The following is a 15,534-nucleotide window of genomic DNA, read 5'->3' as shown; positions in this document are numbered from 1 at the left end:
CAAGGCACCGAGTCACGTGGAGTCCAATGGTTCAAGCTGGAACTTCTCAGGTGCCCTGAGAGGGCTGTGGTCCCAAACAGCCTTGGAGTGTGATGGAGAGGATGCCACAGTGTCGAGAATCCTGGCAGAGCTGTGGACCCCTCAGAAAAACTACCAGGTGCAGACACTGATGGAAGGATGTCTTGTCTGGTTGGAAGCTTGATTAAATCTAATTAAAAGAGAATAAAGGGGCTTCCCTGGTGGCGCAGTGGTTGAGAATCTGCCTACCAATGCAGGGAACACGGGTTCGAGCCCTGGTCTGGGAAGATCCCACATGTCGCGGAGCAACTGGGCCCGTGAGCCACAATTACTGAGCTTGCGCGTCTGGAGCCTGTGCTCCACAACAAGAGAGGCCGCGATGGTGAGAGGCCCGCGCACCGCGATGAAGGGTGGCCCCCGCTTGCCGCAACTAGAAGAAGCCCTCGCACAGAAACGAAGACCCAACACAGCCAAAAAAAATAAATATAAAAAAAAAATAAATAAAATATTAAAAAAAAAAAATTTAAAAAAATAAAAAAAATAAAATAAAATGACGTGTTTGCATTTCTGAGTGTTTGCAGGGAAAATTGTTTACCTGCTACATGGCCTCATTGAGATTCCCCAAGTACACCGAACATTTATCAAGGGAAGGGCACAGATGTGCTTCTGATTTCTTCGTAGCCATGCTTTGTACCCAGTAAAATGCTCTGTTCACAGTCAGGCCTCCTCATTTGCCAGCTTTGTTGATCCTGTAGCAAGGGTTTATTAACTCATTAAAACTTCCAGCATTCTGTGGCTTTTTTTCTGACCACTGTGCCTTCTTATGGCTTGAATTGTGTTCACTTAAAAGATACGTTGCAGTCCTAGCCCCCAGGACCTCAGAATGTGACTATATTTGGAGATAGGGTCTTTACCAAGTTATAATGAGTTCATTAAGATGGGCCCCGATCCAATCTGACTGGGGTTCTCAGAAAAAAGGGAAATTTGGATGCAGGCATGCATAGAGGGAAGACAATGAAGAGACCGAGAGAGACAGTCATCTATAAGGCAAGGAGAGAAGCCTGGAGTAGATCCTTTCCTCACAGCCTCGGAAGGAACCAATTCTGCCAACACCTTGATTTTGCACTTCTAGCTTCCAGAACTGGGAGACAATACATGTCTGTTGTTTAAGCCCCCAAATCTGTGGGACTTTGTCTTGGCAGCCCCAGCAAACTCATACATGTCTCTCTTTTACTGAAAAACTTCCTTTATTCCACCAAGTGTCCTGACCAGAAGTGCACATGGTGATGTCAAGGAAACAAAACTTGGACGTGGGGGTATGCAGCCTTGCCCCTGCCCCCCCGAAAAATTTTTTCTCAATTTAGAGTGTAACTTTGTACATGGATGTGAGGCCATCTCCTTGTGAGATGTTGTATGTGGGTGAATATTTGTGCAATCCCTCATACAAATAGGTCCAATGATGGCAAACTGAGTCTGAAAAGCATTGGAAAGGTCAGTAACCAGAGGCAGTGTGACAGAATTTCTGATGTTGTTGTTGGTGGATGAACCTGGCTCTCTGAAGAACAGACACCAACCTCTTGAGGGGCACCGTGGAGTAGTGGTGAAATGTCTCTGGAGCTAGACAAGTGAAATTCCATTATGTGACCTCTGGCAAGTTACCTAAAGCCTCAGTACTTCATTGGTTTCATCTGTCGAAGGTTCTTTAAAAAAATTTTATTGGAGTATAGTTGATTTACAATGTTGTGTTAGTTTCAGTTGTACAGCAAAGTGAATCAGTTATACATATACATATATCCACTCATTTTAGATTCTTTTCCCATATAGGTTATTACAGAATACTGAGTAGAGTTCCCTGTGCTATAAAGTAGGTCCTTGTTGGTTATCTATTTTATATATAGTAGTGTGTATATGTCAATCCCAAACTCCTAATTTATCCCTCCCCCCACCTTTCCCCTTTGGTAACGATAAGTTTATTTTCAAAATCTGTGAGTCTGTTTCCGTTTTGTAAATAAATTCATTTACATCATTTTTAAAAATTAGATTCCACATATGAGTGATATCATATGATATTTGTCTTTCTCTGTCTGACTTACTTCACTTAGTATGATAATCTCCAGGTCCATCCATGTTGCTGCAAATGGCATTATTTCATTCTTTTTAATGACTGAGTAATATTCCATTGTATATATGTACCACATCTTCTTTATCCATTCCTTTGCTGATGGACATTTAGGTTGCTTCCATGTCTTGCTATTGTAAATAGTGTGGCAATGAACATTGGGATGCATGTATCTTTTCAAATTATGGTTTTCTCTGGATATATGCCCAGGAGCAGGATTGCAGGATCATATGGTAACTCTATTTTTAGTTTTTTAAGGAACTTCCATACTGTCCTTCATAGTGGTTGTACCAAGTTACACTCCCACCAACAGTGCAAGAGGGTTCAAAGGGGGTTTATTAACAGAACCCACCTCAAGGGCAGTTGTAAGGATTAAATAATCCAATATATCTAAAGAGCTTAGAACAGAGCCTAGCACATGGCAGGCATTCAATAAACATTTGGTGAATGAAAAAATTCAGAATTTGGCTAAAATCCTCAACTGTAGGGTTTGGGAGTTACACCATTCATCCCAGTGGTGCAATTTAGGGAGATACCTTTAGAACAAGGATTCTTTTTTTTTTTTGTAATGAGAAAACAATTTTTTTTCCTGCTTCGCATGTCTCATTAAACCTGCTTAGTAGAGGAAATCTATTCCCCGTGTCTGAATGTACAAACTCTACTCACTTTTATTTTTATTTTTATTTTTTGCATTGGCAAAGATCCAAAAACCTGGTAACTCTGTATTGGTGAGAATGTAAATTGGTACAATCTCTTTAGTGGGCAACTGGCAAGGTCTATTACCTTTTTTTTTTTTCACACACACACACACACACACACACACTGTATTTTATTTTTACAAGAGATAAATAGACTGACACCAAGCATTGTACATGGATGACCACAACAAAAGCAACAATGATTGCAATTACCAAACATGAAACACACTCATACTATGTCATAATATTGACATTCAGTCCAGTAATCCTCCACTGTAACAGCTCCTTTACTTTGCAGTGAAAATTGATTTGTATATTCTTTGCCTCTGAGTCCTTGTGGGATTTTTTTTTAAATTCAAACAGAAAGTCACAAAAATTATACTCATCCTCATCAGTTCACTCAGTCCCATGTAATTAATTTTTTCTTTCATCTTGATCTTTTGTTAGCACTTTTATGAGTTCATCAGTTTTTCATTAGAGTTCTGAAAATGCTTATTCATTCAGTTCAGCAGTACAGTCAGCTACCAGAAACCTGTACTTGTCAGAGTCTTTTCCATGAATTTCTTGAAGATGAAACCCTTTTATAGGAACATATTTGCAAAAGCATCAGAGTACACCCAGAACTGTCTGTAAATGACAAAAGACTTAAAAATGACCACGGTTAAAGATTTGATGAAAGTTCATAATAATGCAGTTGACAAGAAAATTAGTTATTTCTGAGATATACATTCTAAAGTAATAACTAGGATTGTGACTTATAACATTATACCAGAACATATAAGATTTTTAGAAATTTCATGTAATGTCTGAAACATTTATATTAACATATTTCCATACAAATAACCCAATGAAAGTTTAGTATTAGTTGTTTTGTTTGTTTGTTTTTTTATACTGCAGGTTCTTATTAGTCATCAATTTTATACACATCAGTGTATACATATCAATCCCAATCGCCCAATTCAGCACACCACCATCCCCACCACACCGCAGTTTTCCCCCCTTGGTGTCCATATATCTAGAACAAGGATTCTTAACCTGTGACACACTTCAGAGGTCCATGAATAACTCCAAGGACGTTCTTAAATCTCCTGAAATAACATGCACAATTTGAGGGTACAGGCAGGTGGACAACTTTCATCAGAATTGTTCAAAGACCGTGAGCCTAAAGAGATTCAGACGCACTGCCTTGGAATTGGGCATTGCCATTTGGGGCATGGAGAGAAATACGCAAACCCATAGCATTGTGTAGTAGTAGCAGCAGTAGTAATAACAGTAGTAGTGTGTGAGACCTAGTTTTGTGGTCTTTTGTCCACACAGGCATTCCCTGAGATCTGTTTCTTGGCTCTGCCCGAGGACCTGAGGCAGCTGCTTTCTTGTCACTTCGGGGTCTGGGAATCTCTACAATGCTGTTTCTGTCCCTGTCTAGACCTCCTGGTGATCCTCCACTCCTTGGAGCCTTTGGATTCCAACAATATCACCACTTGCCTGGGTTTCTGGTCATCTCCTCTCCCAACCCTTTTAGCCTTTTTCAGCTTGAAAATCAATCTTCTTGAAGTAAAATGCCAACAAAAGAGGATTTATTTTCTTTAAGAAGTTGTTCTTTCCCCTCCTTATTACTGTTTAAAAGGCCTTTTACTTATTCGTCTTCAGCAGTTTTCAAAAGCCTCAATCCATTTTGAGGTCTAGCCTTCCTGAAATTGTTGTTTGGGATTCATACCATTGCTTTTTTTTTTTTTTTTTGAATCAATCATTAGATCTTTTCTCTCCTTCTATCATTTGAATTTATTTATCATTTATTCAGCAATAATGAGCATCTATTCTGATTCAGGCCCTGAAGTAAACAAAATACAGACCTTAGCCTCATGGGATTTACATTCTGGTGAAGGAGACAGAAAAAAAAATCTCAAGAAAATAAAGCAGGAAGAGGAGATAGAAAAGGATGTAGGGGTGCTATTTTAGACAGAATGGTAAGGGAAGGCTTCTCTGTGGGGATGACATTCAAGCAAAGACTTGAAGCCATGAGGAGATCTGGGGAAAGAGTACCCCAGCAGAGAGAACAGCAAGTACAAAGGACCTGAGGCAGCAGTGGGGTTGGTGTGAGTGAGGAACAATGAGGAGGTCCATGTGGCTGCAGCAAAGTGAACAAAGTGAAAAATGTCAGGTTGGAGAAGGAGGCAGGGGTCGGGTAAGGTAAGGCCTTGTAAACCCCATAAGTAATGGTTATGTTCTGCAGACGATGGGTTGTCACCACTGAGAGCTGATCAGGAAGGTAAGCTGCCTTGTAGTGGAAAGTCTCACACTGGCAGCTGTGTTGTGAATTGCCTATGGGAGCCAGGGTGGAAGCATATATCTTTTCGTAATATGAGCTCATTTAGAGGTCTCCCTGCATAGCCATATGGCTGACTGTTTTTATTTTTAAATCTCATTTGGATGATTTGAGATTGGGAAATTTCTGGGGACAATTTTTGCTCTGGAATTTGAAGTAATGAAGGCAGATTTCCCCTTTTTAGAATCCTCATCTTTCGGAGCCACTTCCCTTAGAGTCTCTAGCAGTAGGACTGCAAATTGTGTTGCGTGCTATTTTGCTTTCTGCCCTTTTCCCCCTGGAGTCTGCCTTCTCAGATCCTCTCGTCTAAGTTCATGTCTGATTTCCACCCAAGCTTGTCTGCCATTATTATGAACCTCAAAATGTCATTATTATTTTTTCCCAAATTCTGGTCATTTCCTCATCCACAACCAGTTCTTCTCTCTTGCTGGTCAGGTTTAATCAATCAATCATTCTAGGGACAGTGGCCTATAACTCCCAGACCCAAGATTTTCCAAACTCTTAGTCCTTTCTAAACCATAAAGAGTTTGGGAAATCTTGATCCTTGAATTATCAGCGTTGGGCAAGGATTATTATTACCCCATTTTACAGATAAAGTAGCTGAGGCTCAGAGTTTCTGACTCTAAAGTTCATGATCTTTCTACTTTATCACTCTGCTCTCTAAGACAACATGCTCCTTGTTTCAATTAGTTTAAAAACTTTTAACTGAAAACTAGATGGTTGAGCCTGTTCTTTTTCTCTCTGGGTTGGTTTACAAGTTTTCTATTCTTAATTTCTTACTTAGAATTTTGATTGCTTGCAACACCCATCAGGGCAATTGCTTAAATACACCACAGCTTCCTGCTCTGGGTTTGGTCTCCAAAGCAGTTCACATGACCAGTCCAATGGTTAATTTTATGTGTCAACTCAACTGGGTCATGTGTCAAACATTCTGGGTGTTTCTGTGAGGGTGTTTTTGGATGAGATTAACATTTATATCTATGGACTGAGAAAAGCAGATTGCTCTCCCTAATGTGGGTGGGCCTCATTCAATCAGTGGAAGGCATGAATAGAACAAAAAGCCTGACCCTTCCCCTGAGTAAGAGACAAAGAATTCCTCCTTTGAACTGGGCTATTGGCTCTTCCTGGGTCTTGAGTCTACCAGTCTTCAGACAGGAGCTACACCACTGGCTCTCCTCGTTTCCAGACCTTCACACTCAGACTGAAACTACACTCAGACTGAAACTTATGCCATTGGCTCTCCTGGGTCTCCAGCTTGCTGACTCACCCTGCAGATCTTGAGACTTGTCAGCCTCCATAATCCTTCCAGTCAATTCCTTATAATCTCTCTCTCTCTCTCCATATATATATATGCAAAACAGAAGCAATAGGAGATTAATTATATATATATATATATATATATATATAAATAAAAATATATATATATATGTATAATTAATCTCCTATTCTGGAGAACCTCGACTAATACAGCCAGCAGAGGGCAATGTCTTGTCAAACACTACCTGTTTCCCATTTGGAACTGTTGGACAGTTGTTTTCTTCAAAAGGGAGAAAATCTTTCCAATTCTTTTTTTTCACAGGCAAAGTAAGCGATTTCAGAGAGGGAAAGGAGCATAAAGAGTTGTTGTCATTCCAAAACAAGCCTGACACTTCCTAGGTGATGCATTCTGCATGAGAAAGATACTAAAATTCAGCTGCTAGTGACAAAACTAGTCAATGCAGCTTACTCTTCCAGGACATCAATGACCACATTATAACCAGTGGGATAGGCTATAACATAAGATTTCAGAGGTGGAATTTCTCTAACAGAAAGAACAGTGGAAGTGGAAAGAAAGATAGAAATTGATATTAATGACATAATGCATTATGTATAATCTTCCATTCAACCTCTGTAAGAATATAAATGCAGAGAACAAGGTGTGGAAAGATGAGCACCAAACTTTTTTAACAGTGGTTTTCTCTGGAGAGAAGAAGGCACTTGGAGGGGGCTATAGTGAAATGGACTTACTCCTTTTAAGCTGCTTTGGGTTTAAATTTCTTAAAACAAGGTTGTATTCATGTATGATTTTCTTATTTAAAAATATTACTAAATAACACAACACATGCACTAGGATGGCCAGAAAAAATGGAAAATGACAAGTGTTGGTGAGGATGTGAAGACAGTGGAACCCTGGTTCATTGCTGGTGGGAGCATAAAATTGTGCAGCCACTTTTGAAAATAGTTTGGTGACTTGTCAGAAGATTAAACATTGAACTACCATATGACCCAACAATTCCACTCTTAGGTGTATTGCAAAAGGAATTGAAAGTACAGACATGAAAAGATATTTGCATACCCATGTTCATAGCAACATTATTCACAATAGCCAAAAGGTGGAAACTCAAGTGTCCATCAACAGATAAATAGATAAACAAAATATGGTTTATGTAACACAATGGAATATTATTCAGCTATAAAAGGAATGAAAATTTGATATATGCTATAATATGGATGGACCCTGAAAACATTATGCTTAGTGAAAAAAGTCAGACACAGAAGGACAAATACTGTATTTGTCTGCTTGTGTGATGTACCTAGAATAGACAAATACATAGAGACAGAAAGAGGTTACCAGGGGCTGGTAAGATAGGTCCAGTCCTCGCAACTAGTACAGTGCCTGGTGTACTAGGCGATGCGTTCTGCATGAGAAAGATACTAAAATTAATAGATATTTGTTGATTAATAGATATTATTATCATTAATAGATATTTGTTGATTAATACTAAAATCAATTGATATTTGTTCAATGAATAAATGAATTTCTGTGACTTTAATCGACTTTAAAAAAACATTCTCTGTCCTATCATTTTGGGCAACGATTGTCAATTATCTGATGCACAATGAGAAATACAAGCCCAGAATTCGTATATTTGATTGTCATTAGCATAGAGGTGGTGTATCAGTTGGTGAGGGTTAAATGCTGTATCAAACAATCTCTGTATCTCAGTGAGCTGACTTAATAAAGGAATATTTTTCACTCATGTTATAGTTCAAAGTCAGTGGGGACGGGTTGGGGTGCTGCTTGAGCTCGACTCCATACAGGCTATTAGGGACCAAGCTTCCTTCTATCCAGTAGCTCCAGAGGGCCCTAGGCACATCGAAATCCCCACTGACTTCTTTGCACGTGGCTGGAAGATGAGTGAAGAGACCGATCTTGCAGGACCACGTGTGAGGTTTGAGTGGCCAGACCTGCAAGTGTCATAGTCTCTTTCCTCCACATTCCACTGATCAGAACTCAGTCACATGACTACACTGAATCAGGAGGGATTCTGGGAAATGTGGCCTAGCTGCAGGTAAAGTAGGAAAAGGAAATGGTGTTTGATGAACATGTAGCATCGCCTGTGTCACAGATAATATAGATGTGGGGAGCACTCCTAGGGTAACTGTGTCATGCGCATGCTGAGTAAGAGAAGGCTGCCCAGGACCCAAGTCCTGGGATCTTCAGTGTTTAGGAAATGGGAAGAGGAGGAGAGGCAAAGCAAAGAGACTGAAAATAAGGAAAGTGACTGCAGGAAACCTAAGGGAACGAAATGTCACAGAAGCAAGGGGAGAGTGTGTCAACAGACAGACCTTAACAACAGCAATTTCTGTGGAACCCAAAATGTGGTGGCTTAGGGGTGAAATGTTTGAATGTTTAAAGGGAAGTAACCATAGTAAATAAAACCAGTGTGGTATAGGGCCAGGAAAAAATTGGACTATTGGAACAGAAGAAATGGGCTTGAAACAGACTTAAGTGTATATGACAGTTTGGTTTATGTCAGGGATGCTGTGAAAAGGTGGATTGTTTCTGCTGCATGTATGTATGCGGCTACCTATGTATATATTTCTCTTTTTTTCAGAAAGGATTTAAGGATACTTGAAAAGATACATTCTGGTGACAAAAATAAAACAAATGATTAAAGAGGGAGAAAATGACACGCTGGCACAATGAGGTGAAACATGCATTTAGGTTTGGTAACTTTAAACATCTCTGACCACTTTAAACATCGGTGCTAAGCTGATTTTAGATACCTTGATCAATTTGTGGTGAGATCTATCAGATGGATAATTCCATTCATGTAACTTGCTCTGCAATATCACTTGTCAGGCAGAGACTCGCATTTATTCTGAACGTTGCTATGAGAATCATGCAGTCCCTGGTCTTTGCCCTGTGTATTGTACAACAGCATTTGACAACAAGCAATAAAACCTGGCATGAACATTAGACAGGCACTGACTGTTCTGGCTTCAGAAACAGCTTCTAAGTCACACAGGAACCTTGGGTTCATTTCTCTATAATCATATCTTCTTTCTGACCCCAAGTGGCACCCTATGAGCCATCCTATGCTGTGTTTACTCTGATGCCTCTCTCCTAAGCTGTTTGATACCCATAAGCCTTCACATGTCTTGATGCCTACGATGTCCCCTTATTTTTTCTCTTCCCCAGCAGACTCATTCTTATCCTACAAGATCCAACTTACTTGTCACATGCTCAAGGGGAATCTTTCATGACTGGCCTGACATGGATCTGTGCTCCTCTCTGTGCTTCCCTAGCCCCTGTCCTCTCTGTCATAGCTCTGGTTCTACAAGATTAGCAAGGTCATCAACTCCACTGACCTTGTGCTTCAACTCTGCATCCTTGGGGCCCAATACCTGGCATGATCAGAGTTGTCACACTATGTGTGGACAGCTTGTAGTAGACAAGTGGGGATTTCCACTTAAAACCACAACTACCATTTCAATCTGCATGATGATTACATGGGAGTATACATTTGTCAAATTTCTCATCAAGTTTTACACTTATGATCTGTGCAATTTTTTTTATGTACGTTGTACCTTGATAAAGCACTGTTAAGTTAAGAATTTTTTAAAAGAGAAAAATCCATCCCCTTAACCACCTGCAGTTGCTTTTGCTTTCCAGGGGAGAGGCATGGTTTTCTCTGGGTAGATAGTTCTTTGCTTACGGAGATACTTGGCTGCCTCGGGGATGAAAGGAGAGAGTCACAGAGAGCTGAATTGCTGAATTTCTCCCCCGCATGAAGGCGACAGAATCTGGAATTTCCTGGTGCAGCCACTTTAACACTAAAGGAAAGTGTCCCCTAGTGTTAAAGGGCTTAGGGACCACATGAGACTGCTACTTTGCTTAGTGACACTTTTCAAAGGCCTTTCATATCCACTCTTTTGTTTGTCTTCAGGACAGTAAATGTCAATATGGCCTCAGGGTCCCTCTGTGAAAGGATCCATCCAGGGTGATCATCTCAGCCTGGGCCACAGGTGCCAATGACCAGGAAGTTTTGAGAAACTGGAACACTGGGCAGAAATGTGCTGGTCATGGGCCCGGGGGTAAGAGAGTCATGCCAGAAGTCCCTTAGCCCACAGGACAGCAGAAGGAAAGGGATCTGGATGTTCTGAATTGGATAAGCTGGGGTGCAATTCACTCAGGCTTCCTGAGATGTAAACACTGGTTTGGGGGTCAGACTAAGCTGAGTTGAGTCCTGGCCTGGGCTTCGTGGTAGCTTGTGTGACCCTGAGCAAGGTAATTAACCCCTCAGAGTCGCGGGTCCCTCCTCTGTGAGATAGTCATAGTCTTTACCTCACACGAGTGGGAGCAGAGAAAGATATTATATTAGTCTATTGTGGCTGCCGTAACAAAATACCAGCGACTGTGGGGGCCTAAACAATGGAAATGTATTGTTTCCCAGTTCTGGAGGCTGCAAGTCTGAGATCAAGGGGTCAGCAGGGTTGGTTCCTTCCGAGGCCTCTCTCCTTGGCTTGTAGATGGCCATCTTTTCCCTGTGTCCTCACATGGTCTCCCCTCTGCCTGTCTGTGTCCTAATCTCTTCTTCTTATAAGGACATTACTCACATTGGATTAGGGCCCACCCCAATGACCTCATTTAACTTTAATCACCTCTTTAAAGACCCTATCTTCAAATACAGTCACACTCTGAGGTACTAGTGTTGGGACTTCAACATATGAATTTTGGGGGACCACAATTCAGCCTAGAGTAGATATCATCCCAGGGTCTGGCCAACAGGAAGTCTCACTAAATATGTGTGTACTGTTGCATGGGCCTTTCCCTGTTACTACAGAAGTAGTGCCTAGGGGATAAAGAAATGGGAAATGTCCATTTTCTAAAGGATCTAGGGTGATATAGGAAGCAGATAGCCTCTCCAGAGTTTTGTAAAATATGGGCAGAACCAGCGCTGCTACCAGCAACCATGGACTCACTGCCACCTCAGTCCTTATTCCAATTGTATCTCCTTAATGCTGGCAGTATCCTCTACTAGACTGGGAGCTCCCCCAAAGCAACGCTTGGAGAAGCCTTGCTTTCTCCAGTTTTCTGTTGAAGCCCTAGAACTGGTGAGGGGACCATGACAAGAAGATAGGGGTGCCTTCTCATGCTGAATGCCTGTTTGGGCCAAACCCTTCCAGCTTCTGGTGTCTGAAAGCAGCTAAGGGAAAATATAGTGGCCCCTAAGGTGTGCTTTCTGACACGTGAGCTTGGGTTAATTACCTCTACTCCCTATAGGTCAGTTCTCTCTTTTGTAAAATGGGGGTTACAACTAGGACTGGCTACATAACTTGTGGAGCCCACTGCAAAATAAAAAATCAGGGCTGCTTGTTTAAAAATTAAATTTCAAGATGGTGACAACAGAGCATTATACCAAGTATGTAGAACCTTTCTAAGCATGGGGCCCTTGGGGACCGCCTAGGTGGCACACCCTCATCCATGAAGCTAGCCTTAGTTCTAACCTTGGGCTTTCTCCTTAACCGAAGCAGGTGTGTGCTATGTGATAATCTTGGGGAAAGTGCTTTACAAACAACCAAGTGCTAGACTTGAAGATTGAAGAGCTTCCTGAAGCCCAGCGTCTTCCAGTTCTTGGCATCTTTTGGGCTCATTTGGACTTTTCTAATTAGTTTGCTTACCCCACTGCACTCCTTTCTCATTCCCCTCTCAAGACCTCTTGCCCAGTGTGCAGCCCCCTTTCACTTGGCTATGGGCCATGGTGACCTGAAAGGACCAGAGTGAGGGGGTACCATCCATTCCCTGGGGCTCAGACCTACAGCTGTGCTCACGTCTCTGCCCTTGGGCTAGAGCAGTCTTGCTCTGTGGCAGCCTGGGAAATCCCAGCGTTCCCTAGCAACAAGGCCGAACCAGAGCTGTTGCTAGGGAAACCCTGGGATTTCCATAGCTACCAAGAGCTCAGTGAGCATCTCCGTTCCCACAGCTGAATATATCTGTTGTTAGCAGAAGAGCAGAAAGGAGAGCCGATGGTCTGCTGCCAAGGGGGGCAGGGTCGGTTCCTCTGAATCTCATTACCTGCACAAAGAGGGTCAAAAAAGTCACCAGGGGCAGGATAACTCCTCCAGGCTGACAAATGGATGGTCTCTCCTTTTACATAGACCTCCAAAAAATGGCTGGTCTGCTTGGAGTTGAGTAGTCTGCTGGGTTCTCACAGTGCCTGGTGCCCCTGGCACAGAAGTCACCATAGTATGTTGCATCTACACATCTGTGTGCCCTCCCACTCCCAGTGGCTGGATCTTACTGAGACTGTGTCATGGGCTGCTGTATCCCCAGGGGCCAACATAGGGCAGGGCTTCTTAACCTCCTTGCTCATCTGGGGGAGACTGGCGGGGTCTGTCTGAGAATAGCGTTTTTGAATGCATGAAACAAAATAAGTACGGTTACAAAGGAAAGCAATTTTATTGAAGTACAGTTATCAAAATATTTTAAAAACACAATTGTGATATTGTAAAATATATGTGCATCTTCATTGATGCATTAAATAATACGACTGAGTAGTATGTCTAATAATTACTGTAATTAGGAAGTAGTGACAAGGGTAAAGAATATTTGGAGAGAGCTGATGCCATGGTAACATGATATAAAAATACCAGGGATTTCTCCTGGTGACAACGTTGCAGGTACTGCTAATCTTCCTGTGGTTGGTTGCCTGCATTAGTGAAAATAAAGAATATTCTTCCCCCATCTAATACCACAGAGCTTCCTAAATTCTACTAGGTTGTGGGCTCTAAGTTTGGACACAGCACGTTGTATGAATGAATGAATGAATGAATGAATGGGTGATGAAAGAGTAGGAGCTAAGTAAATTATCCAGTTTCCTTGAGAAAGTGAGTGGCTCAGCGAGAGGAAGGACCTTGTTCACAGTCATCCAGTCACCTTCAGACACCCTGCTCCTTGTCACTCTTCCTTTAAGAGCTGAGGAATTTCAACAAATGGTTTTGGAACAACTGGGTATCTACATGCAAAAGGATGTTGAGCCTTCATCTTACAACATATAAAAAATTAACTCAAAATTGATCAAAAACCTTAACATAAGTGCTAAAGCTAAAGCTCTTAGCAGAAAACATAGAGGAGAAACTTCATGACATCGATATGGCAATGATTTCTTGGATATGACACTAAAAGCACAGGCAACAAGAGGACAAGTAGATAAAGTGGACTACATCAAAAATTAAAACTTCTGTGCAACAAAGGAAACAACCAACAGAGTGAAAAGGCAACCCATGGAATGGGAGAAAATATTTGAAAATCATATATCTGATAAGGGGTTACTATCCAGAATACATAAAGAACTTTTAAAACTGCACAACAACAAAACAAACAACCTGATTAAAAAATGGGCAAAGGACTTGAATAGAAATTTCTCTAGAGAAGATATATAAATGGCAAATAAACACATGAAAAGATGCTGAACATCATTAGTCATTAGGGAAATACAAATCAAAACCACAATGAGATACCACCTCACACCCATTAGGATGGCAACTATTTTAAAAACCCCAGAAAATAACAAGTGTTGGCGAGAATGTGTAGAACTATCATACTGATCCAGAAATTTCACTCCTGTGTATATACCCAAAAGAATTGGAAGCAGGGTCTTAAAGAGATATTTGCACACTCATGTTCTTAGCAGAACTATTCACAGTAGCCAAGAGGTGAAAGCAAATCAGGTGTCCATCAGTGGATAACTGGATAAGCAAAATGTGATACATACATACAATGGAATATTATTCACTCGTGAAAAGGAAGGAAATTCTGACACCTGCTACAACATGGATGAACCTTGAAGACTTTCTGTTAAGTGATAGAAGTCAGTCACAAAAAGACAAATACTGTATAATTCCACTTCTATGAGGTCCCTAAAGTAGTCAAATTCATAGAGACAGAAAGTAGAAGGATGTTTGCCCAGGGCTGGGCGAGGGGATGGGGAGTTAGTGTTTAATGGGAACAGAATTTCAGTTTTGCAAGATGAAAGGAGTTCTGGAGGTGGATGGTGATAATGGCAGAACAACAGTGAGAATGTGCTTAATGTCACTGAACTGGACACTTAACAATAATCAACATAGCAAATTTTATGTTATATATATTTTACCACAATTGAAAAGATTGGAAGGAAAGGAGGAGGCAGCTTCTTGGTTTGAAAATGCCTTGTCAGGGAAAAAGGTGCCCATGAATCCTAGTGGGGGACTAGCAGGAAATCAACAGCCTTTCTTCATTGTCCTTCAACCTGAGGATGAGTGAGCCAGTATTCGGGACAAATGACCTGTACAACAAAACTGCCTAATAGGATATCAGAGAAGGATGCCTGCTACAAGGAACTCTTTGTAGGGACCTGAGGGATCTTCCAACAGCTCTCAGCTCTCAGGCTTCCCAATCTGCTCACTTTCAGCTCCTCAAGCCTGCAGACTGGGCTGAGACCTATGCAGCCAAGCACCCGGGGAAGTGAAGCCAGAGGAGGCATTGCCCCACAATCCCACGACTGAGTCATCAGAAGGGTGGGGACCTGGTAAGCCTGAGCCCCTGCACAGGGAGGCCCTCACAAGCCATAGAAGCTCAAGGGCACAAAGGCAGTGTCCGTAGGGGCCCTCAACATGGCAGGTAAGAGCTTTGCTTGAGGGGTGGGGTAAACCTGGGCCTCAGATTGTAGCCAAGTGGGGAGAGTGGCAAGATGCAAGGCTGGCTAGGTGGTCAACGTCCTCAGTGTGTAGGACCCCATGAGCCATGGAAAGGAGTTTGGAATTTATTCTGAGGAAAGTAGGGAGCCACTGGAAGGTTTAAGCAGGAGAGAAATGTGATCTAATTTATTTTTTAGTTAAGATCCATCTAATGACTGTACAGACAGGAAGAAAGATGCAGGCCACGGTTGTCAGGCTCTTGCACAGTCCTCCCCACTAGCAGGAGCTCAGAGAACTGAGGGCCCGGCCCTGTGGCATTTCCTGGCACCGGCTGAGGCACAGTGGGCAGACGCTGGGGCCTGTCATCCTCTTCCCGTGTTGGCTTGTGCTCCTGATTTGGAAGTCGGGCCTTGGGGGTCCAGGCATCAGTT

The sequence above is a fragment of the Balaenoptera physalus genome (genome assembly GCF_965194825.1).
Source record: "Balaenoptera physalus genome assembly, chromosome: X".
Lineage (NCBI taxonomy): Eukaryota > Metazoa > Chordata > Mammalia > Artiodactyla > Balaenopteridae > Balaenoptera > Balaenoptera physalus.
This window is presented reverse-complemented; position numbering follows the sequence as displayed.